This window comes from Canis lupus, chromosome 33, assembly GCF_011100685.1.
Source record: "Canis lupus familiaris isolate Mischka breed German Shepherd chromosome 33, alternate assembly UU_Cfam_GSD_1.0, whole genome shotgun sequence".
Taxonomy (NCBI): domain Eukaryota; kingdom Metazoa; phylum Chordata; class Mammalia; order Carnivora; family Canidae; genus Canis; species Canis lupus.
This window is the reverse complement of record NC_049254.1, coordinates 6,658,757-6,684,679: the sequence shown is the minus strand read 5'-3', so window position 1 is coordinate 6,684,679 and position 25,923 is coordinate 6,658,757. Positions and strand designations below refer to the sequence as shown.

The 25,923-nt window shown below is 37.7% G+C and overlaps 1 protein-coding gene and 1 long non-coding RNA gene across 10 annotated transcripts in view; one reads left to right on the top strand and one right to left on the bottom strand.

Moving 5' to 3' along the window:
• CMSS1 (cms1 ribosomal small subunit homolog) overlaps positions 1-25,923 on the bottom strand; it is a 142,434-nt gene that overhangs the window by 102,248 nt on the left and 14,263 nt on the right. The window lies entirely within an intron of this gene.
• The window catches only part of LOC102151895, a 124,063-nt gene that overhangs the window by 96,524 nt on the left and 1,616 nt on the right, over positions 1-25,923 (top strand). For 6 of the 9 annotated variants that reach the window (XR_005383189.1, XR_005383187.1, XR_005383188.1 and 3 more), the window contains 3 exons: positions 14,671-14,820; positions 15,855-16,068; positions 22,640-23,165. This is a non-coding gene — a long non-coding RNA (uncharacterized LOC102151895). Of the gene's footprint in view, positions 1-1,938; positions 2,698-5,060; positions 5,157-14,670; positions 14,821-15,854; positions 16,069-22,639; positions 23,166-25,923 lie in introns of those variants that run through there. The other 3 variants (XR_005383182.1, XR_005383185.1, XR_005383184.1) reach the window with 3 other exon arrangements.

The following is a 25,923-nucleotide window of genomic DNA, read 5'->3' as shown; positions in this document are numbered from 1 at the left end:
TAAGAATAAAATGAAATTACGTTATAAAAAGACATAGGGAGACTTTCCATAACATATTGAACGGATAATAAAATATTCCCACTTTCTGGGCAATAGAAAGAGCAGATAGTAATAAAATCTTACAAAGAGAACATAGGTAGGAAGGTAGCTCCTTCCTTCTCCTTTTCTTTGCTATCCTACAAATGTCACCTCCCACGTGCCCAGCTTCCATCTGGATTGAACATGGGAAAGGGCAGTCAGTAGTAATATTATTTCATATTCTTAAGCTGATTTCCCTTGGCTTTTACAATTACCTAATGACTGTTTTCAAGCACGTCTTGGACTTAGAAGATTGCAACCTTGGCTCAGAAAGGAGCAGTCTTATTCCTCAGGCTATTTTCTTAAGCTCTGCAAGCTTTAGTGAAATAATGCATTATTATGTCACATATGGTGCTCGTCTCAGAACACTGCTCTACGCTGCTGAGTTCTATATCTGTAAGACATATCCATATGTTAGTAGAGTGAGTATGTATGTTAACATTTATATGGAGAATGATCTGTACTTTTCATCCCTCAATATTTGGGGCATTTTCATTTGTAGTGGGAAAAAAATCCAAATATATCTTTAAGAATAGGAGATCAAACATGAATTCTAGGGAGTTGGTTTTTGGATAAATTATTTTGTATTTCCTAATGTGAAAAGTACTTTCCAATAAATTTTTGTTGGCATACTCTTCTCTTTCCCAACGACCTTTCATCAACATTACAATTACTAGTAGCTGTTTTGATGGAGAATTTGAACAATTCTGCACAGATTTTTTTTTAATCACACATAAAGGAGGAGTGAAGTTTCGAATGGTGATATAGTTACAGAAAGAAACCTCAATAACAACAGAAAAATGAAGATCTAGGTTACTATTTGGGAGAACTTCTGAATGCCCAATTATTTACTTTCCCAGGGTCAGTCTTATCTTCTAGAAGAGCATAGTGCTAGCAACATGGCCTCTAGTGCAAAGGTGTAAAGTGCTTCACCTTCCATTTCACTATTGTCTTCCCCTTCCATGGAATGAATATCCTGGGAATAAAAGGCGCGGCACAAGGAATATAGTCAATGATAGTGTAATAGTATTGCATGGTGATAGGTGGTAGTTACACTTGTGGTGAGTACAGCATAACACATGGAGAGGTTGAACCACCATGTTGTACATCTAACACTAATGCATTATTGTGTGTCAACTATACTCAAATAACAACCATAACAATAATGACAACAGCAGCAGCAGCAGCAGCAAGGAGCTACTTTTCAGAAAAAAAAAGAAAAGCCTCCTTTAGGCCAACAAGGAAAATTTCATCCCAGCCACTTACATTACATGGTGTATTGAATCCAAGTCAGCAAGGCCAAACAATGATTGAGAAACAAACCAGCAGTTGTTTGAGAATTATCACTGGCCAGTGACTCAGTCCCCAACCTTTCAGACAAGTTGTTTTGGGAATTGTGTGGCCTCAAGCAGTGGAAGGCAGACTTGTTCACCCACATGTTAAGGGGCCAGAAAGCAAAGAAGATGGTAATTTGTTCCTCTGTATAAATGTGTTCCACCCACTCTTAGCCACAAGTGGGAGTGAAGGATGGGACTTCTGGCCTAAAGGGTGGAGTCACACTTGTCCCCCTCATTTCCTTCTAGGGATGTTGGGGAGACCAGTGAGATCATGTCTATGAAGTGGATTGACTGGAATGTGCTCCTGTGATCCAATGTAAATTATGCCAGCAAGAGTTGTTTTTTTTTTTTTTTTTTTTTTTTTTTTTAATTTCGTTTTTCTCTTTTCACAACGCACAAACCATTGGCAACCTGTGCAGATTGTCCTACGTCCTTAAGTTCAAATCTATCTGCCAACACACTCTGGGTAATTAATTTATGCTCTGTGTGTCAATAGCCAAATCCTAGATCTTTTGTCTTTCAGGCCCTTCCCATAGACAGTTGGAGCTGTTCTGAGTGCGGATCTGTATGGAAAAGTACAGAAGGCCCCAGTGTCCAGTGTATTCATCAGAAAGTCATATACTATTTGAATACTCTAGAACTTGCTCAAGATGGTATTCAGAAGTTCTCTATTAGCTCAGAATTGCTTCTTTAGACACCTTGTATATTTTCATGAGACATACTATAAGATGTTCTGTATGAAGAAGCTATCTGATTAAATGGAAAATTATACTTCTAAGAGAGCCAGAGTGACCTGTGCCTGTCATGGATTAATTCAGTCTCTTTTGGGACTCTCCCTGTAAGACATGAAGCCAGCTTAAAACCAGTGGCTTCCATGAAAAGTTTCCTGAAGTCTATTTCTATTTTCTGCAATCATTAGGGAGTCACTGGTGAATTTTCAAATAATCGTGATACCTTGCTTTTAAGAAACGTAGCAGATAACAAAAGAGAGGAGGAGGAGAAAATATTTGGCCATTGGTTTTAGAAAATAATTATTAAAAATTAGTTATGTTTACAAGAACTTTAGATCTGTTTTGAGGCACTGGTCCCATCATTTCTCGATGCTTATTCTTTAAATTCCTTTGCACGTACCTGCTAAATTGATGTTTTCAATGCTATTGTGAACAGCAGTAAGTCAGTCGGAGAAGGACAAACATTATATGTTCTCATTCATTTGGGGAATATAAATAATAGTGAAAGGGAATATAAGGGAAGGGAGAAGAAATGTGTGGGAAATATCAGAAAGGGAGACAGAACGTAAAGACTGCTAACTCTGGGAAACGAACTAGGGGTGGTGGAAGGGGAGGAGGGCGGGGGGTGGGAGTGAATGGGTGACGGGCACTGGGTGTTATTCTGTATGTTAGTAAATTGAACACCAATAAAAAATAAATTAAAAAAATAAAAAGTTTCATTTTTTATTTGATTAACATTTGTATATAGAAGCTAATCGCTTTTTGAATATTGGACCCTTGCACCCAATGAGCTTGATAAATGCACTTCTTCATTGCAATAATGAATAATGAAAATTTTTTACTTTTCAATTATTTATTGAAGAGTATTTATTTATTTATTTATTTATTTTTTACTTTTCAATGATTGTACCTTTTATTCCTGTTCCTTGTCTTGTTGTACTGACTAGGACCTCCAGTGTAATTTAAACAAAAATAGTGATAATGGACATTGTTGTTTTGTCCCCAAAGTCATAAATATGGATATTTGCTATAGAACTTTTGCTAAGTATGCTATCTGATTAAGAAAATGGGTGTTGAATTTTATCAACTGCTTTTTCTGAATTTGTTGTTTATTATGTAATTTTCTTCTTTTTAATGTTAATGTCATAAATCACATTGATTGGTTTTTGAATCATAATCCACCTGGTATTCCTGGAACAGAGGCCACAGGGTCAAGCTAATATTGCTTATGATTTTTGCATCTATGTGTCTGCTATTTTTCTTTCTCATAACAACCTTGTCAGGTTTTGGCATCAAGATTATGCTGGGCTCATAAATAACACAGATGTGTCTCTTATCCTTTTTTTCTATCCCTGGAAGTGTTTGTGTTAGATTGGAGTTATTTATCCTTTAAGTTCTGTGATAATTTACAGGTGAACCATCTTGATGTGGAATTTTTTTTGTGGAAAGGTTTATAAAAATAAGTTTGATTTCCTTAATGATATTGAACCATTCAGATTTCCTATTTTTAATTTGTCAGTTTGGCAATACCTTCATATACGTTGTCTTATTTACTGGCACAAAGTGTTTTATAATATCTTCTAATGATCTTTTTAATGTCAGCTGATAGTTTATAATGCTATTATTCTTACAACCAGTAATAATGCCAAAAATGATTCTTTATTCTTTGAAGCTTGCCAAGCTGTTTCATATTGATTATCACATTTATTTTTGTCGTTAGATGAGATAAATAATACTGATGTGAATCACACATTCTTTTTATCTCTGTGATTTCAAATATTTCCATTAATGGAAGTATTTCTTTAGCCACAGGGGGAGTTAAACTACTAGTTATGTTTGTGTTTGGAGGCTGTGGCTTGGGTGAACTGATTACACCTCCAATATCTCATTAATGCTTAAGATATTACCTTTTCAGCTGCCTTTTGTTTCTGAGATTATTCAAGGATGGGTTGGTGAATGTATGAACTCCTTGAGTGAATAATGTGACACTCAGTGGGGACAACAGTGGAAGTTATCAACTAAAATACCTCTGATGTCAGACACTTCAACATCAAACAGCATAACTTAGTAACTCTGTCATAAAATTCAGCATCTTTAGCTTCATTAATAACCAGCTGGATGGCTTGGGAAAGTAACCTAACCACCTTATGGTGCTTTCTCCCCAGTGTCTGAAGAAGAGTTAATACAACTTTCCCTTTGTGCATCTCTGGTGCTCATGGCAAATAATGAAATATCATATGTAGTATATTATGTTACTGGGATCAGCCAGAAAGAAGGTCCCAACCTATGAAATTGTTAAAGGCACTCCTGATCTTTACAGTTTTGTTTCGTTTTTTTTTTTTTTTTTTTCCATCTCTGGGCCAAAAACAAAGCAGGAAAGATAGCCATGGAAGGAGATTTTGGAGGGAGCTTTAGGATGTCAGCTTATCATAGTTCTAATTCTCTCTGTCATGTCCTCAAGGCATTTAGGCCAGTGAAGTATCAGGTGGAGCTGTCTGACTAACTGATAGAGGAAAGCACAAACTCCCCCAGACTACAGAGCAAGTGATAACTCAGAAAGAATAACCAAATTAAAGGACATTCCTCTAAATAGGCTGCCTTAGGAAGACTGCATTTTGAGCCTGAAGGGACTTGCAGAGGCTGCTGAATCTTGTGCCTGAATATTCCCCCAAAGAAAACTGAACACCCAAAGATTATGTGATACCTACAGTGGAGAAACTAATGTCATTGTCACATCATGCTTTAAAGGAAAATCAGATTACAAAACTCTAAGCATGAAAACAGATAAACTAGGGTACGAGTACTTTACAAGGGAATTTTATTATTCAGTAAATAGTCTTCTGCAGTATTCATTAAGCAGAAAATTCTTAATGCATTTAAGAAGTGATTTAACTTACATTTTATTTTCATGCAGTTGTAGCAAGACATTTGTTGAAGAAAGCAAGGTGTGCTGATATTCTTTCTGTGATTGGCTATTGGGAGCCCAGTGATACCCCTGGGTGTTTGCCAGGGCACACATGACTGGGACAATTTATGGCATTTTCCCAGGTGGCGAGGTATGTGAATGTTGTTGAACAAAATGTGGAGCCTGAGCTGTACAGCCAAGTAGAGAGGGTGGGCCATGAGCTGGTGCTAGAGTGCCTTTCATGTCTGAGGCAGTGGCAGGATATTGCTTTCCTTTTGGTCAGCCACACCTTCAAGACTTTTTTTTTTAAATGGATACAATACATTTTATCACAAAGGTATATTAAAAATGGAACATAAGTTGGGTGGAGTAGCAATACCACAGTTCAAAACCTTCACCTCGGAGTTGACAGGGTGGAGTGAGCAAGGCACTCCTTGCCAAGCATGTTTATCTTGGCCCACAGGACCAGTAGGGGTGGGGGTGAGGGCCCTCTCTGGCTATAAAGCTGAAGGGTTCTTCTGTTGCCTCAGCTCCCTCCATGCCCGAAAGATTTCCTGTAAACAGGCTCAACAAAGGGTTTTGATGGAAAAAAAGGCAGGTTTATTTGGATTCATTACCTTTAAGGAATCCATTCATGAAAAAAGCAAGAGATCATGAAAAGTGATAGCATAGGATTGTTTCTATAAGTCTCAAGATACGGTGCCTTGAGATTTTCCCATTAAACCATGAAATCATTAGGCTAGGTTATGGCTACGAACATCTTAGAGATGCTTGTGCAAAAAGCTTCATGGAAATTTGAAATATAATAATAACAATAACATAAACTAAGGGCTCTTCTAAGTGCTTTATGTGTATTGATTCATTTAGTCCTTATAAAACAACCCTATGTGGTGGGCACTATTATCATCAGCAGCATAATCCCTACTGTTCAGATGTAGAATCTGAGGTACATAGAGATTAAAAACCTTGCCTATGGTAACACAATTCATAGTAAGTGGTGGAGGCTGATTTGAAACATAGGCAATCTGACTCCAGAAGTGGGAAATCTATTTATTTATTTATTTATTTATTTATATTTTATTTTTTCAGAAGTAGAAATCTTATTTATTTATTTATTTATTATTTGTTTTTTCAGAAGGGAATCTTAACATATATGCTCTGCTACTTCTTTAAAAATGGCACATGAAATGAGATTTTTAAGAGAAATACATCCAAATCAATAATTGCCTCAAAACCAGAGGGCAATAAAATAAAATAATAATAAAAACAAGAAAATATATTTTCTCTCAAACTAACGTTTTTCAAAATTTACTTTTACATATTTTCGTTAAGGACTAATAATAAGGAAGTTGATTAATATGGTGATAAATACACGTTAGTCACACCTAAGGCAAAAATTATTTTGATATATAAAGATATTTAGAAAGACTTAGACAGTTTCATGGGTGGTAGTTTCATATGGCTTTTGAAAGGAAGAAGGATGTGCCTAATATCTGAGTCTGAAAATTCACTCAGATCTCTTTTTAGTAGAAGATTTAAAGATTTTAACTTTTAAGAAGAGTAAGCAAGCCCTTCTCCCTCATATTTTATCTGCCAGAATAAGTGATATTAAACTATGTGTTGCCCATCTACTAATCACATGTAGTAAGTTAAATAGACTTATGATCTTATATCATTTTTCACAACAAAGTATTTCTTAAATGTTAAAAAAAGTTTATGAAAAACAGAAGAGTCAACAGAAACAAGAGTTTGATATTTCAAAGAAGTAAATCTACTTCTCATTCACAAAGCATGACTTCAATAAAGTATTGAGCAAAATCCTACAAAAATCCCCGAATTTACTTTTTCACCTATAATATTGATTTCTGGAAACGTTGGTTGACTAAGCAGATGTAAGAGAGGTATCTTCTAACTAGAAATACATAATAATGCCAACCACAAAATAAATTTAAAAATATTAGCTATAAAGCTGAGTTCAAATGCCAGAACTGAGTATCTCTAAGTAGCAGGAAATGGAGAGAACTTAAGTCATTGTGATGAGTGGTGGTTGATGCCAGGCAGGTTAAAGGCAGTTGCATGGATACAGACAGCTAATGTCTAAAGCTCTTTGTACAATGGGGAAATATATCTGGAAATAGTTTGTTCACTTCATGAAGGGAGATAGCACACTCTGGTCCAGAGACAGGCCTGGTAGGTAGCATGATGATGTAGCGTGGAAACAGATCATCTACTCTGAGCCATGAGTGGAAGGAACTGTGGAAATTGGAAGTCCAGTCTAGGCTGCATGTGGGCCCTGAATTTGAATGATCCAAGTAGTGCAGAAACACACCTTTAGTGTCTAAGGTAAAGCTGGGGTAGAACTGGTGAAACTTGTAGAGCTCCAGCAGAGGAAAAGCAAAGCTATTCTCCAAAAGGAATCTCCACACTTCATGTTATAATTGGCATGGACTTGAGAGGCAGCTTTCTCTGAGGTCCAGTTCACAGATGGAAATTACAAGTCACAGGCAGGAACTCACTACTTAAGAGTTAGTTGATGCAGCTAATGGAAGAATTCTATTAGATAAACTATTGATAGCATAATTATCTAAAAGAGGCTTAAAATGAGTATAGCAGGAAGGATAAAATCATAAATAAAAATAAATGATAAGCATAGAATTTGCTACCTTTGGGAAGAAGAGAGAGAAGAGACTAGAGAGGCACACAGATTGAATTTGGTTCCAAAGCTTTGCATTGGTAACGGTCCATGTTAAAACTAGATATTTAATATATGGGTGTTCATGGTATTATTATTCTTTAAGCATTCTTACACATATGTTATAGTTATTTTTATGTGTTATTAAAATAAGAGCTCAAGAGATGGGTTAAACAAAGCACTAGGTAAACCAAAGGCATGAAGAAAGCACCCAAAATGGAATCTGAAGACAGATTGAAGAGATGGAAAATAGGAGTTAAGAAAACATGGAAATCAGGGATGAGCAGTTTTAATACACATTTAATGGAAGTACCAAAATCTTCCCTATGAATCGAAGGTAATATTTTTTCCATAAAAGAAGTGATGTTGTCTAGGAAATTTAGACAGTGAAATAGTGAATAGTTTTTCAGTAATTTTTTTTTGAAAATGCAGGAGTTATTAAGTAAATTTCCTGCTCTGAGCTACGGAGACTCCCTTATGGATTAGTTCGTTTCATATTTGCTTCTCCAGAACCTTCTAGGTTTTACCATTTCTAGATTACTTACTTGTGTCTTTTCTCTATTAAAAGCTCTCAGACTCTAAAGTGGATAACTCCATATATTTAGTTCACATTAATTCATTCACACTAATTAGTTCACACTAAGTAGTTCATATAATTCACACTAATTCAATTAATGTGTTCTATAGAAAATCAACTGAATAACTAAGGTTCCCCAAATCCTGCTTTTTTCATTTGTAGCAAGTTTAGGAGAGATAATCTAGATGATAGAATGCATAGTTCTTTCAAAATTTGGCGGACATAATCAAAATGTCAGTTTGCTACCTTAGAACATCCTCTCATTGAAACAAATTTAAAAATGTTTCTGAACCTTAAAGCATCTGAAGATTTTGTCTTTTCTATAATACTCTCAAAGAATATTTTGATATCACGTCTTAATTATTACCTTTATTTTTTCATATTTTAAAAATAATGTTATTCATATTCCTTTGACATTATCTTCCTTCCCACTGGTCCATGCTCCATATTCTTGAAAAAATTTTTGTCTTTAAGGATTTTGGTTCCGTTGCACATGTGTAGAGAATTGGCAGAAAGGAATTATACTTTTTAAACTTCTCTCTACACCCATTTACACAGTATTTCTCTCTCTCTCTCTCTCTCACGGCCACACACATACACACACACACCAGAAAAGATTGCATGTGCCACAACGGATGAAGGAAAGAAGGCAAACAATCCAGCATCCCAAGAGGCAGTAAAAAGAGGGTGTCTTCACCAATGGACTCTTCGAGCCCTCTGCTTTCTCTCTGAAAGCTGGCACCAAGTGTGATTTTCTATCACCACTGGACAACAGGATGACCAACTTTGACTGTTAGGTCTGACTTTATATGAATGGAAGGGTCATAAATGTGTAGTCCCACTCAATATATTGAATGTAATCATATTTGACATGCAAAGAGATATGGTCATTATCATTCAATTTTTGGTTCAAAAAACTTTCTATAATCGCTATGACTTAAAAATATTTGTCTTTTAGGTAATTACTGCTAATGTAAGTGCTGATACTTTTTTAAACCTCATTTGAAAAATGTGCTCTTCAACTGAAATACAATCTGTCTACCTCTCTATCATCTATAGCATATCAAGGCAAAAAAGCTAAGTCTGACTTAAACAAGTGAACTATAACGATCTCTTGTCTTGGGTTCTAGAAATGATGTATTATGTTTTTGAGTCAGAAACTGTACAGGATTTTGGTGAGCTTGAAAATGGTCTGGAAACTTTTTTTTTCCTCCTGGAATGGAGTGACAGAACTATTTGTAAAAGTTTCATTATTACCTTATGTTCCTGTAAAGCATTCCACCCCTCCCCCCTCACTGCCCCCAAAGAGCTAATATGACATCACAGCAATTTCCTTATTTATTTTTATTTCTTTACGTAGATACTAGAGACCAGAGAGGCTCTGGTCTTAAAATTGAAATCTAAGCTTTCTGTTTCTTTTCCATTTGTTTCTGGCTTTCTCTAGAATTCTTCATACTATAAAGCATATCTTCCTTCTATCTCCTAACACTTGTCATTTTCTCTTTCCTATCTTTCTTAAAGAGATGGAAATTGACTTATACGGTTATCATGTGGCATATTAGAGTGGAATCTCACTTCTAGTGCTACAGAGGCATTTTATTCATTCCTTCAATGTTTATTGAATATTTACCATGTGCTTAATGTCTCTGAGCCTTACTTTCTCCATCAGGAGTCTATGCTATGCATTTATAGAGCCCGCTCCTGTCCAGAATCACTTTCATTCCTTCTTCATTGATCTGATAACTCCTAATCCTTTAAATCCAACTCAAATGAAGCTCAGCCTCCTTAGTCTGGTTCAGAGCCTAGTCCCTCTGGTCCCACTGCTCCTGTGCCTTTCTCTTTCACAGCATGTATCATGTTTCACTGTAGAATTATGTGGCAGATAAACTCTAGGATAGCCCCCCAATTATCTGTCAATCCATCTTGTTAGCAGACTTTCTCTGTTACCTTTTTTTTTAATTTATTTTTTATTGGTGTTCAATTTACTAACATACAGAATAACCCCCAGTGCCCGTCACCCATTCACTCCCACCCCCCGCCCTCCTCCCCTTCTACCACCCCTAGTTCATTTCCCAGAGTTAGCAGTCTTTACGTTCTGTCTCCCTTTCTGATATTTCCCACACATTTCTTCCCCCTTCCCTTATATTCCCTTTCACTATTATTTATATTCCCCAAATGAATGAGAACATATAATGTTTGTCCTTCTCCGACTGGCTTACTTCACTCAGCATAATACCCTCCAGTTCCATCCACGTTGAAGCAAATGGTGGGTATTTGTCATTTCTAATAGCTGAGTAATATTCCATTGTATACATAAACCACATCTTCTTTATCCATTCATCTTTCATTGGACACCGAGGCTCCTTCCACAGTTTGGCTATTGTGGCCATTGCTGCTATAAACATCGGGGTGCAGGTGTCCCGGCGTTTCATTGCATTTGTATCTTTGGGGTAAATCCCCAACAGTGCAATTGCTGGGTCGTAGGGCAGGTATATTTTTAACTGTTCTGTTACCTTTTTGACTTGCATTCTTTGACAAAAGAAGCAGCCTTGTTGGGAAGATATTTAAGGTAGCCTTTGGATAATAGTCAACAAGAAACTGAGGACCTCAATCCAACAGCCCACAGGAACTGAATCCTGTCAACAACCCATTGACCTTGACAACCTAAAAACTTTAGGTAACAATCTTAAAACTTACTTATCATCAATTTATTGATTTACTCTCTCATTAGATTATAAGCTTCTTCAGACTGGACGCCCCGTGTTGTTTACTTTTGTACCATCAGAACCTAAACACAGTATCTAGCACATAGTAGCTGCTTAATAAATATTTTTTGAAGAGTGTAGTTGTGAAGCAAATCCACTGGCTTTGCAGAAAGAAACTCGGTTCCCTGCCACCAACCTTGTAACTTCATTTCATTCAAGTTCTGAGCTTTGTTTTTTTTTTTATGTGAAAAATTAGAGGGTTAGACTTAATGTAGCTCAACTCAGCTCAAGCAGTCTCCATATCTTTTTTTTTTTAAATTAAGTACTAATGAGATGTGTGAAGCTGTGTTATATTTTAGTAGATGACTTAGTCCTCAATGTATTTCTCTATTAGGGTATTTTTAAAACTCTGATGTGTAAAAAGTAATTATGGCAAGACTAGTGTATCTTTGACTTTTAAAAATGGTGACTTTACTTAAAAAAAAAAACCATAAAGGATTAAATGTGAAAACACAAAACTGGAATGTACTCATGAAAAATTGAAATCAGTTTTAAAAAGGGCATTTGATGACATGAAGCATGACATTTAACAGCTTTCTTAATTAAGTGGACTAAAAGCCAGATAACACGATAACACAATTTTAGACAGGAATTTCTTTTTCCATACTGACAGGAAACATTTGTTTTGCTTTAGCCAGACGGTTTTAAAAAATGCTATTTATAATAGCTTTGCCAAAGTTAAAAAAGAGGTCTACAAATTCTCATTCATTTCTAATTTTTAAAAAAATTACTGTACTATCTTTACAAATGTTTCTTCCCTTTCACTGAGTGTTTAGCTGATAGGAAAATCATGATGGACAAGACATGTTTCATTTTCTGGGGCAGCACATATGGAAAAGATAATTCTTATTAATAAGCACATTAGATAATTTGCGATTAAATCAGTTAATTATCAGTTTGAGCTACCTTTCCTTCCTCTCCACCCTCTTCCTTAAGTGTTATTTCTCCAAGGGCAAAAAAGCAGGCACAGATTATATTGAATTTTTGTTATTTAAAAGAAGAGAAGAAGGCATAGCCAACAGAGCACAGATTGGTGGTTGCCAGTGATGGGGGGTGGAGGGTGTGCTAAATGGGTCAAAACGTACAAACTTCAAGTTATAAAATAAATAAGTCATGGGATGTAACGTACATGGGATGTAGTTACTAATACCATACTGCATATTTGAAAGTTGTTAAAAGAGAAGATCTTACAAGTTCTCATCACATGAAAAAATTTTCAAAAAAACAAGAAGAATAGATAATGAAGAACACTTTTATGTAAGACTTGGGCTCCTCATCTGTCCATCTATGGACATTTCATTCCTTCTAATTTTAATCTGTACAGACAACCCCTTAAACAGTGATTGAAAGAAGGAATTAACATTCCTTGTGGTGTCTCAATACAATATTTTTGTAATTCCCCCTAAGTGCATCCTGTTCTACTATTTCCCCTCATGAGAGAATAGGAAACAATGATCAAATTCACTCTAAAGTACTGACAATTAATCAAAATAGAAGGGAGCCACAGACGGATAAAAACTTTCTCCCAAGAGTAAGGATGGTCTTCTGAGGGAGGCTGTACACTCTCTACTTGGAGGGATCTTCAAAATAAGAAGAAAACCTTTCTTTTAGTTAGAAAAATCTTTGGAAGAAAAAGTCAAAGAAGATGAAGCTTCTTGATATTTTTTTTCTCCACCATTCACAGCATAACAATTGCTACAAAATATTAAGAAATACTATTTTTATTATGTATAAAGCCAGCAATAACAATTTACCAATGATGTTCTTGCAATGAAATGAAATAGTTTCATGGCTCAGAACTAGAACCTGAAGGAATAGTAGTTTAGGGAGCACAGAGCTCAAGTAGGTGATAACATATCATGGCACATAGAACGAAGACTTTAGAACAAATGAATGAGGGTTTGAATTCAGGTTCTATCATTGACTAGCTACACCACGTGCTGGGCAAGTTACTTCCTGTATCTGCTTCTTCATCTATAAAATAGTTAGAATTCCTTTCATACAGCATTATCGCGAATACAAGGTAAAATAATAACATATGATAAATGCTCTCCATGGAACCTGGTACAAAATAAGCAATCAATGGACAATCAGTTAGCCTGGCCTTACATTGACAGATGAGGAAGATGAAGACTGGAAGTGAAAACATGCCAAAGATGTCAATTGCAAAATTAATTGCAATCTTAATTAATTGTAAATTTTTTTATGTTAACTGCAAAATTTTTGATGGAACCCAGAGGATTTCTTCCATATACTCAAAGTTTTGTTTGAAAACTAGTTTTCTCTCTTTTTTGAAAAAAAGATGTATTTATTTACTTATTTATTTATTTATTTGAGAGAGAGTGAGAGAGAGAACACAGAGAGGGAGAAGCAGGCTCCTGCTGAGCAGAGCATTCCATGCTGGGCTCCATCCCAGGAACCTGAGATCATGACCTGAGCCGAAGGTGGATGCTTAACCTAATTGAGCCACCCAGGTGCCCCAAAACTATTTTTCTCTTTAGTTGCTATGGCACTTGTTTGAGAAAAGAAGATGTTATCCTTATTACTGGGAGAATGAGAGAAGTACAGAGAGGAAATTTGGTTTATACAAGGATGTGAAACAAGTTTTGATGGAAAGCTGAAATTAGATAAATTAGATAAATTTACCAAAATTAGATAAATCCACTCCTCCCCCAAACCTTCCACGCTGATCTGAGTTTTTGTTCTCTGAATGGATATATTACAGAAGGATGTATCTAATGTGTTCAGTGAGGATCCAAAAAAGTTTGTTGAAACCATGAATGTGAAAGTAAAACCACATGGACCTCCATACTTTATCTGAGTTGAGAAAGGGAGAAGACCCAGTGAGAAGGCCCACAATATGAATCAAATTCCAAGGAGGAGGATTCTTACTTGTGAATTATGAGTTGTGGCAAAATGTTTCCCATCTGGGACTCTGGTGACATTAGATTCCAGGAGCTAAGGAAACATTTTGAAGCTTAAGGAGCTTGCTCAAACAGAGATAAAAGTTGGTCTCATCAAATACTTCTGTTTTTAATTTCTCACTGAGCATGCATTTCATTTTTAAAGCACAGCCCCTGTTTTTTCTCCATATGGGAGATTTTCTGATGATTAGAGCATTGAGACAACCCTGTGAAGAGTTTAGGATTTAGGAATTCCCTCCCAGGTGTGAGGTCTCTGTGACTGCATCAGGATTTGTGACATGATACCTACAATCGTATTTCAGCAGGTTTCAGGTTGAAGTCTAGAATTTCTGGTCACTGTCTCAAGTACCTAATTCCTTAGTAAGAATACGTATTTGTTGAGCGTTTCCATCATTGCTTACAGAACAAGGCACTATGCAAGGCTCTGAGTGATGGGAATAAGAGACAGACAATCTTTTCTATAGGACAAAGAACAAGATGTTGATGGGACTTGTCTGTTGCAAGGAAACTGATGTGTAGGGTCCCAGTTGGAAATAGAGAGGTGGTAAATCTAAAAAGATTCACCAATTGATCCTCACACCCCAATGTGGCCTTATTAAGGTGGCCCCAGAAGTATCAGCTGTGGAGTAATCAAACTTTCATTTCTTCTCCTTCTTGTCAGCCCTCATCCCAATCCTACTCTGAGAAAGTGCAAGAAGTTGGGAAAGTAGGAACTGAGAACATCATCAGCCCATGGGGAAGTCAGTGTTCATGGTGATAAGCTTTTCCTGCATGAGAGAAGAAGATGGTGGATGCTTTCCACTCCCCAAAGGTCAGTGAGCAGGGGCCAGAGAGTGAGGGGCCCCAAGAACCTCATGGGAAACTTGAGAATGTTTGCAAGAAGGGAAACCTGGAATTTTCAAATCAATGAATTTGATGCAATTTGCACTGTTTATAAAAAACTGGTAGATGAATTTATAGAATGGAAGCAAGATTTGGAAAAAAAACTTAAGCTAATTATTTTTTTAAAATGTGAGTGGGAAAAATTTTAAAAATATTCTAAATTTTTAGAAGTTCCAAAGAAACCTGGCTTCTGTAAGGGAGCCAAGTGTATCCCTTTCTGTGGGGGCAAAAAAAAAAAAAAAAAAAAAACTTAAACATCTTTATCCCTTTCTCACCAAGCTTATTTCCTCTAGTATAAGTTTTTCATGTTTTAAAAAATCAATTATGGAAAAAATGACAATGGTCATTGCTGGAAAATAAGAATTAAAGGTCAAAGACTCAGACATCCACTTAATTGGGATTTGGTAAGTTTATAAAGCATATTGCAGTGAAAAGACAAAATAAAACATGGTCACCACCACTTTGATCAACAATGGGGCGCCTATTGGCTCAGTTGGTTGGGTGGCCAACTCTGAATTTCAGCTCAGGTCATGATCCCAGGGTCCTGGGATTGAGGCCTGCAAGTCAGGCTCCCCACTTAGTGGGAAGTCTGCTTGAGGATTCTTTCTTTCCCTCTCTCTCTGCCCCTTCCCTGATCCAGTGAGCGCTCTCTCTAAAAATAAATAAATCTAAAAAAAAAAAATCAACAACAACTGTATTTACTTGAGCTCTGTGACTCAGTGTTAGAAAAACATTATGAAGACAGGATACAAGAATTCTGAGGGGACTTCGAGAAAACAGAGAAGGGATGTGAGCCCTATCACCTTGGTATGTGCTATGCCTGGAGAAATGGATAAACATGTGGTCTGAAGACTTTCAAATGGATGCTTTGTGTTTAATGGAATGGTGAGTAAAAATGAGGCATAGTTTACAGTAGATATTAACTTTGATGAGGAAAGAATTGGTATTTCTCATTATTCTCAGGTCTTATGGTCAAATACCTGAAGCCCTTTGTACCTGGATTCAGCAGAGAAGAGTCTCCTTCCTAGAGTGAAAATCAGCTAGAACACATTGGTCACAGATGCCATTGTTTCTCTTTGAGCAGCTGAACCACAGTGGCTTGGTTACTCCCTGCTTGAGCCATGCCCTTCTCCAGCAGCCACAGAGACAACTGGAAGACAGACTTGTTGGAAAGCCAGTGAGTAGTAGGTAAACTTACCCCATGATTTCAAAGGTGAGTTGATGCCATTCTATGAAGAGAAGCCTTTGAAAAATATTTTAAGTCTTCGTTAGAAGCTCCTTACACAGAAAGCAGACAGCTCCCCCACCCCAGTACACAGTATAATTCCTTTACCAAAAACACATTTCACATTGTTTTCTTGACCTTAATGGAACTGAATAAGGGCATTATTTGTTATTCTGATCATTAAGTCTGAGGGCCTGGTATAGTCCTGGTTTATTATAGTGAGTACTTAATAATTATTTCCCGATTGAATGGAGGAATGAAGAGAAGCTCTAGAAGAGTGACACAGGTTTGAAGAGTTCAGCTCTGTTTGTCATATGGGTCTGTGGTGGAACTTGCCCTTCCCTTAGCAATAGTGGAAGTGGCAAAGCCTCTTTGCAGAGGCAGAATGGAAGAGTAAGTCTGCCATCAATCAGGCTGATGATTGGATAACATCTAAACGCTGTTCTTCAAGCACACAGATCAGATCAATGACCTCCTATGTCCAGGTCATTGTCTAGGAGAAGTGATGGTTGGCTACTTTTAGGCTCAGTCAAATGCACAACATACCTGTTTCAGTCAGATCCGCATAAATGTAGGACAGGTAGTGCAGGTCTGAAATTTACATACATATTTAAAGATAAAAATACAAATGCCAGTGTAGTTAAGAACATAAGGTCACATGGCTAGCTAGTGCCAGAAATGGAACTCCATCTGGCTCTCTGGACCCCTAGTGCAATGCTATTTCCACTCTGCCACTGACTCACAGCCTTTTTTAGGTGAACATTACTGCTTTGTACACTGATATGCCGAAAGTATTCTAAGAATTTTGGGTCACCCAATTGTTGCTGTTCCCACTTATCTCCAAGGCAGCCTGATATATACTTTGATGGACATCTGTAAGGTGTCTTAAAAGCTTTTAGGTTGCTTTATTGAATTTGCAATAGTTATACATACTTGTTGAACACTTTTCAAGCCATTCAAAAGTGTGGAGATAAGAGGGTAAGTACTGCTCACCCACTCTCCTCACTCCCCATTTCCCAGGGGGCAAGTCAAATTAGCGGTTTGATGTGTACCATCCAGTCCTGCATATAATTCATATACAATGACATCATTGTTATGGGTTGACTCGTGTCTTCCCCAAATTCATGTGTTGAGCTCCTAACTCCCAACACCTTGGAATGTGACCTTATTTGGAAATAAGTTTGCTGCATATAATTAGTTAAAATGAGGTCATATTGGAGTAGGGTGAGCCCCTAATCCAACACAACTGGTGTCCTTATTTATACAAAGGGGAAATTTGGACACAGAGTTCAACATGGACACAAGGAGGATACCATGTGAAGATAAAGGGAGAAACTGGGATGATGCATCATCTACAAGCAAAGGAATGCTAAAAAATTGCCAGAAAACCATTAGAAGCTAGTACAGAGGCATGGAACATGTCCTTCCTCACAGCCTTCCAAAAGAGCTAACTTTTTGGACATCTTGGTCTTGGCCTTCTGGCCTCTAGAACTGTGAGACAATACATTTCTATTGTTCTGAGTCACTCAGTTTGTGGTACTTTGTTATGGCAGCCCTAGCAAACTAATACAGTCATTATAATCATGTCCTAAAAATTGCTTTTTGATTCAAAACATAGATCCTGTATGTTCTTTTTTTTTTTTTAATGTTTATTTATTTATGATAGTCACAGAGAGAGAGAGAGAGAGAGAGAGAGAGAGGCAGAGACATAAGCAGAGGGAGAAGCAGGCTCCATGTACCGGGAGCCCGATGTGGGATTCGATCCCGGGTCTCCAGGATCGCGCCCTGGGCCAAAGGCAGGCGCCAAACCGCTGCGCCACCCAGGGATCCCCCCTGTATGTTCTTTTAAGTTAAAACCTGTATTATCACAACCTCTTCTCAATGGTTTCTATTACTATAATCAACACATTTTTTTTAAATTGTGGTAAAATACAACATAAAATTTACCACTTTAACCATTTTTAACTGTTTAGTTCAGTAGTATTAAGTACATTCATATTGGTGTGCAGTCAATCAGAACTCTTTTCATCTTACAAAACTGTTGTTTTATACCCATTAAACAATAACTCTCCATTCCCCATCTTCTGCAGTCCCTGGCAACCACCATTCTTCTTTATGTCCCTATGAATTTGACTATTTTAGGTATCTCATATAAGTGGAATCATACAACATTTGTCATTTTGTGGCTGGCTTGTTTCACTTAGCATAACGTCTTCCAGTTTCATCCATGTTATAGCATGTGTGAGAATTTTTTTCCTTTTTAAGGATGGATAATATTCCATCGTGTGTATGTACCACCTTCTGTTTATCCTTTTATCCCTCCATCAATAACTGAGGTTACTTCCATCTTTTGTCTATTGTGAATGAATAGTGCTGCTATGTAACATGGGTGTAAAATGTATCTTTGAGACCATGACTTTAATTATTTTGGGTATTTACTCAGAGGTGGAGTTTCTGAGTCCTACAGCAATTCTAGTTTTAATTTCTTGAGGAACTGCTATACTGTTTTCCACAGGGGCTTTGCCATATTACATGCCACCAAAAGTGCATAGGTTCTGATTTCTCCACATCCTCACCAATATTTGTTATTTTCTGTTTTATTTTTTGAAAATACTAGATATGCTAATGAGTATGAGGTGGTACATCACTGTGGTTTTGATTTGCAGTCTCTTAATGATTAGTAATGTTGACCATCTTGTCATGCACGTACTTGTTGGCTATTTGTGTCTTCTTTAGAGAAATAACTATTCACGTCTTTTGCTCATTAAAAATTTTATTGTTTCTGTGGTTGTTCAGTTGTAGTGGTTCTCTGGCCAATAGCCCCTTATCAAATATATGATTTAGAAATGTTTTCTCCCAATCTATAGGTTGCCTTCTCACTCTATTGATTCTATCTTTTGATGAACATCATTATTCTTATGTCTTAAAGCAAACACATGAGTATTTTCTGTAGGATAGATTCTTGGGTGGAATTATCATTTCAACTTCTGGAAATTGTACTGAATTAGGCTCTTACCAATGTATGACTCTTCCCTCATCTCCATTCCCTTGTCAGCACTGCCTAAGAGATTTTAAAAATTGACATAGACAGTGAAAAGGGTATTTTTATACATAGCCACTGTGTTCTTCAAACAGTAAGGGCCTGTTACATCATGGTTAGTGATTCAACAAATTTGGGTCAAATCATGTCCCTTAGAACTTTAACACATACATACAGTAAAAAACTATAACTCAGACATTGGGTTCTGCCCCCAGGCCTAGAGTTAAAAGCTTTTACTTTACTTTGACTAAAAGCTCTATAATCAGTTCTTTTACCTCAAGTGATTTATTTTAATGAATGGTGCCATTTTATAAATTGAGTAAATAAATCCACTCCAATTCATAGCTAGAGAAATTATAGGAGAAGCTAGTATGCCAGATGATTCAGTGTATTCCAAGGATTCAATGTCTTAGCCCAGAATCCTTTCTCATTGCCAGCCCCACTGTAGCACTATTGACTTCTAGTTTCAGGGGCCAGAAAGGCCAACCTTACTGAAATATCTGATATGGGATGAAGGGCAAGAGTGTCCCACAGATTTGGTGGGACTTGTGTCACTGCAACTGAGGAAGGGATCTGGTCCAGGAGGCTATTTCCTTTGTAGTTATATTTTTAAAAATACTAATAATAGGAAAACAATCAGGGTTTTACATCTGGGGACCAGAGAGGGACAAAGGCAGTGAGGTTCTCCCCCCTTCAATCATACTACCTGTATGACATTAGGAAGGTTAGAGAAAGTCATGGTGCCCTTACGTGTTTCCTCCTCTTTCCCTGCTAAGCTTTGCGCAAAGCACTTGTGACAGATGAACCGTGTTTGTGGAGGAGCACTTCCCCCTGTGTGATTCTGTGCTGGAACACAAGTGTCTCATAGTTCCTAAGGATCTCTACTGCACTTTATTAAAGAGCAGAGAAGTGGGGCCTGGTGCTTCCATACAACTTTTCTAGTTTATTGGCTCTATTTGCTTGTAAAAATATGTTCTCAATTATACTTAAAAAATTTGATTCAAACAACTTTGGGAAAGTCAAGATGTAGTTTATTTTCTGCCCACATCACATACATTTTGGTTTATCAAAGACTTAAGGTGCAGTGTACTGACATCAAATGGCCAGAACAGAGTCTTGGGAGAAAGGTGAAGAGTAATCTTAAGCTATAAATAATAGAATAGTAACAAAAATCAATGCTTATTCTGGACTCGTTGTGAGCATGACAGATTACAAGCCTGCCCATAAATGACAAAACTGTATGTAAAACCTAAAGGAAAAAATGAAACTGCTTGGAACATAAGATCAAAACAGGAAATGTTGGTTTGAGGTGAGCCTCTTTTCCTCAGATAGAACTTTCTAGATGTTTTTTTTTTCAGTCAGCCATATCTAATTATTTTTCTTTGACAATAATGCATAATTGGAAAGGGCTTTAAAACCACAGGCTCAATGGGGATAAAAGGGACATTTTTGTTTTTCTCAGGAGTAATAGCTTACAATGAATTTTTCATAATTATTTATTATTAGTGCTTTGTCCAGGTCATGGATGAGGAAATACTGTTTTATTGAATGTTGTTTAAATATTCATTAGTCCAGACAGAATGCATAGATGGATTCTACTGGGCTATGCCTCAAACAGGAGAAGGTAGGTCACAGAGAAAAATTAAGTGGGAAAATAATGAGTAAAGTGCCATGAAAACAGCCCTCTCCCCATTCATATGATTCTTACTGGAACTTCTAAGGGCCAACAATGAGACAGCTATGCATTAGCTCATTGTGGATGAGCCAGGTCAAAGGTGTCCTTCTACATGATTCATATACCACACAGAGAGCAACTGGGGGCTCACAGTACTGAGTTAGCCACCACTGGGGAAGGATTTTGTTTCTTATTCTTGTTTTCCCTATTCGACTAGCTATTGTAATTATCCCGACTTCAAGCCTAGAACCTTAAGGTGCCTAAGTATCCCCTGGGATGCTGTTTAGAAATGTACATTTCTGGCACCCCGAGATCCTGAGTCAGTAGGACTGGTTGAGGGGTGTGGAATCATGATGCAGGTAGTCCTTGGAACATGCATGACAAGCTCTGGGAAACTTTGCCCAAGATGAGGATGAGAGACTGGCCAGGGATTGTGACTATCAGTTTTTGCTTACGGTACATTATTGCTAAGGGCCTGTCTTAGACCTTTTATTCCTACCTTGCAATGCTGGTTGCTAAAGACTTTTTGATTTCTGACTTCTTTGGCCAGACTTTTGACCACTCTTCTTTTCTAGAACTCTGGTTGATACTTGGATCTGCTACCTTGCCCCTTATCTGTGCTTCTCTATCATTTATGTGTCCTTCATTCATTCTTCCATTCAACAACTATTGAATATCTGTACTCAAGTTTCAGACTTCTGTGCTGGGGACACACTGGTTAGAAGACAGATGGGCTCAGGCCATAACAGCCTTTACAGACCAGTCGAAGAGACAGTCAGTTAATGAAACAGTTGCAGTGAGAGTGTTAGGTGCCATAGAGAGGCGTTGGGACAATGTAAGAGTGTATATCCAGGTCAACTAATCCAATTCGGGGGTCGAGGAAGTCTTCTGGAAATGATCAGGTTTAGGAGGTGATGAGAAGGCAGAAAGAACGGTGTGGATGAAAGCCCTAAAATAGAAGAGCTATGGCACTTTAGGAGAAATCTGACTGTAGAGTGGGGTTGGTGACAGCAGGAGGCAAGACAAGGAATGGATCTGGAAAGATGGGCAGGCCTAGACCACAAGAGACATTGTAAATCCTGTGATAGAGTTTGGGCTCTAATTTGAGGGCCATGAAATACCTCTGAAAGATTTTAAGCAGAGGTGAGTCACAATCTGGGCTGTGTTGAAAAAGAGCACTGCAGCTGCACTAGGCAGATGGTGCAAATGATTCAGAGTGAAGTCCCCAGAAGGCAGGAGGGGTGGATGAGAAGCACCCAGGGAAGATGTGAGAAATATCTCTTCCACTGTAGCAGGAGGGAAGGAGCAAAGGACAGGATGGTCTGCAGGTGAGATGTGTAGTGGGTTTTTATGGAAATTTCCTGCCAGGGAGAAAAGAGTGAAGACACCCGATATGTCCTTCAAGCGCTTTAGGTGGTAAGATTTTAGTACTGAGATAAATTCTTCAACTGGATGATATGTAGGATAAGCCAGCTGCTCAATCTTAGGAGCCAAAGAATGGTGCTAGCCGCTTAGAAATGTACCAAGACTTATGTACCTACGTATTTCAGATCGTGAATGTACTTTCGTAGACTATGGAGTTACATGACTCTATTAGATGGTGACAGACTTTAAGAGAGCAACATCCAAAGAAAACAGAAAGCATGACAATGATGGAATGTAATAACCAACTAGGGTATCAGAAATCCCCACGGAGACTCTCAGGGCACCTTTAGCTTTCCGAACCATGTAGAAGTTTTCCTCCCCAAGAAGGATGGAGCCAGCTTTTCCAGGCACCAAATTACACCATTCTCCCCTTTGTCCTAAAGGCAAGTATGAACTGAGAAATCATCTTAAGGCTCGAATGAGTAGCATCTGACGGGACAAAAAATACCCGACTCACCATTTCATCAAAAGGCAAAGTTCAGTCCCTTCTTCTGTCAGAAAGTTTGATAGCAGCAAAGGCTTCGATGGGAACTGCACGCCCAACGGACTTTCCTAACACTGGACGGATTTGGAATGTGCCGTTCTTGCTGCTAAAGACGTTTTTCCACTCTTGGCCTTCCAAAACCCAGAGTTCAAAGCTGCACTACTAGTTTTTTATGCGGGAGCAAATTGACCACAACACTATTAGAAAAAGACATGAGTCAGTGTGTTTGGCTCTTTGTTTCTTTGTGGTGATCTTTGGAAAGGAAGGCTTGTAAGGAAAGAAAAGCAAGGAAAGACCAGTTTGCATCTTTTCCTTGAGGGGTGTTTGCTTAAAAAATAACAACCCCAAACCAGGCTATTATTGGGATTTATATTAAGCATTTCCAAGCTTTGAAACGGGAACAAAGTCCACCAGACCCTTGTGAGGTAAGCTTTTGTTTTTCTCATTATACAAATAGATAAATTGAGTCACTAAGCAGTGAGGTAATTTCCCTGGTCTCGGCTGCAGTAGATGAAAAGAAAGCATGAACTCAAGGTTTTGGATTCCAGGTAACCACTTTGATCATGCTTTTATTGGAAGCTGACAACCAAAAAGTTAATAATCCGTTATACTGCATGTTAGGGACATGAGGTTTTCTAGCTTAACATGAATTTCTACTTCATATAATTATATGCATAAGTGTGTGTGTATGTGCTTACACACTCAGGTCTATTAGAATAACCTCAACTTTCCCAAAACTGGAGAATGAGAGAGTTTGGATAATTAAATGTTTCCAAAAGCTGATATTTTTACATCTCTGAGGAGCCAAATATGTTTTAATATGATCTATTTAAAAATACGAAATTTCCTTAATTCTTAAAAGACACTACTAAATATGTCAATAATTATATTCAGCCTTGATTCAATGATTCCCTCAGAAACTTCCTAAGGCTATATGGCTACTTGGCTCCTCAGCGAATGCCATCATGCTTTAAAAACACTTCTGTCTTTATAGTTTCTCCTGCTCTCCCTTTATTGCTAGGCTCCATGCTTCTATGGATGTGCATTTACTTGTTGCAGTCCCTCTCCCTATTCTAGTTAGATACCTCATGTCAGCTCTCTTCTCAGTACTCGGAGAACCAAATTCATTAGAATGATTTGTAAAGCGGAAACAAAGAGTTTTGAAGTGAGGAGTTCATGTGATGGATTATGAGTATGAACCTTCATGACCACTCTCTTTTAACCACTGAGTATGTTTGACTTACTTTTTGTCTTTTGTGGTGTTCTGTAGGCTGAAGTTTTCAGAAAGTAGAATTCTAGGTTATGGAAATGTACATTAAATATATTTCAATTCTAAAACTCAGCTCAGGATAATTTATTTTTTCTCAGTGATTCAGAGACTACTCATCCAACAAGCATTTGTTGGAAATAAAGTACCTGACTCTATTCCAGGACCTCAGGATCTCTCAGTGTCATTTCTAGGACCATCAGTATCAATTGCATCTCTTTGGCAACAGAGTTAAAATTTCACAATAATTTTAGTTGAAAGAATACCAGTTAAAAGAGAGCTTACTGTTTTTTACATTTATATATATGTGTTGAATGTCTGAAATATGTTTATTAATGTGCTGACTTACCACTTTTTTGGCACCTAATGAGTGGGATGGGTTCGAATTTATTATCCTTGTGTGAGAACCTTTGCTGAATGAAGATGGGCATATTGTAAGAGGACACTGGCCCTCGAGGAGACTTGGAACACCTTGACCGGCATGAAAAATGCTCAAAAGTGGCTTCCCTTTTGAAGCTAAAGAAGAAAGGGGGTTCTTAACTTTGTTCATACATTTATACTCCAAATGGCTTTTCATTGGTTTCTATGCCTTTCAGCTGTAGGTCATGAATGCAGGAGTGTCAAGCACAGGACTTGGCACATGATAGATCCCCAATATCTACATGCTGAAGGAATGAACAAGTGAGGCTGAGATTGGTGTCCTAAACAAAGAAAACGAGGCTAATTGAAGTGGAGGGACAAAGTCTTTTAAAACTCTTGTGGTTCTTCCTCTGTTGTCTTTATGAACTAAAATGCCTTCCGCTATAACTTGTAATTTTCCTTATTCTAACATTGGGCTTCTTAGAGCCTTCTTTTTTTTTTTTTTTTTCTGAAAGAGTCTGGATTGAAAGATTTCTTGATAATTAAGACGTAGGAATAAAAAAAATACATTTTTGTCAGGAAAATAAAGTTCATGTAAGGAAAGATTTTGATGTACTGGCATTGAGCGTTATAGGCAGCATGCATTTATTTGGCTAAGAAGGCATACTACTGCATCGAAATGCAGGGGCCAAGATGCATTTGAGACACTGGCAGCCTCGGTAGCAGGACTGAAGGCTATAGCAGCACGCAACCCCAGAAGCCTGTAGGGTGAGTTAAGACCTTAGGTGAGACACCCAGGACAGCCATCTTTCTCCTGACGAGGAGCTCTCCACAGCTGTCTACACATTATGTGCTTTGCCATGAGAGGGCGATGGCCTTGAACTGGGAAAGTACTGTGCTATCATGGACTTTCCTCCTTTGGGGAACACAGAAGACTGATGCAGTGCCATTTAATGGAAGGAAGCAAACAAACAGCAATAGCAAAACAGAAACCGACCCCTCTGCCCTCCTCAAACCAAAAACCCCAGAGACCAGAAATGTAAACCAGCCCATAAATAGCCCACACTGCCACCATTACATGCTCACAGCATCATCCTGGAGGAGTCCAGAGTTCATCAGATGAACTACAAGGCAAAAAGATCCTTTGTGCCCTTATTTGCAATCTGTGGAAAGCAACGCACGAAGCTTCTACTCACCGAAGTGGCTATTACTGGTACTTAACTAAGGACTCAATAATTGGCAATGATTATTATCAAATGACCTTTACTGAGCATCTTCTAAGCACCAGATGTTTTCTCATATATTATCTCATTTAACATTCATTACAATCATGAGAAGCAGACATATTTTAGAGGAAAGAGAGCCTCAGTGAGACTCACTGTCTTGCCCAGGATGGCTGCATGGTTAGGTGGCAAAAGTGCAATTTGATCCCATGACTTTTTATGTCAAATGCAGTACTTTTATTCATGACACTACAATGGCTTGTCATAGATGATTTAAGATATTTATTTTCTTCCCCCATAAATGACATACTTTTTGGTGTTAATCAAAAAACA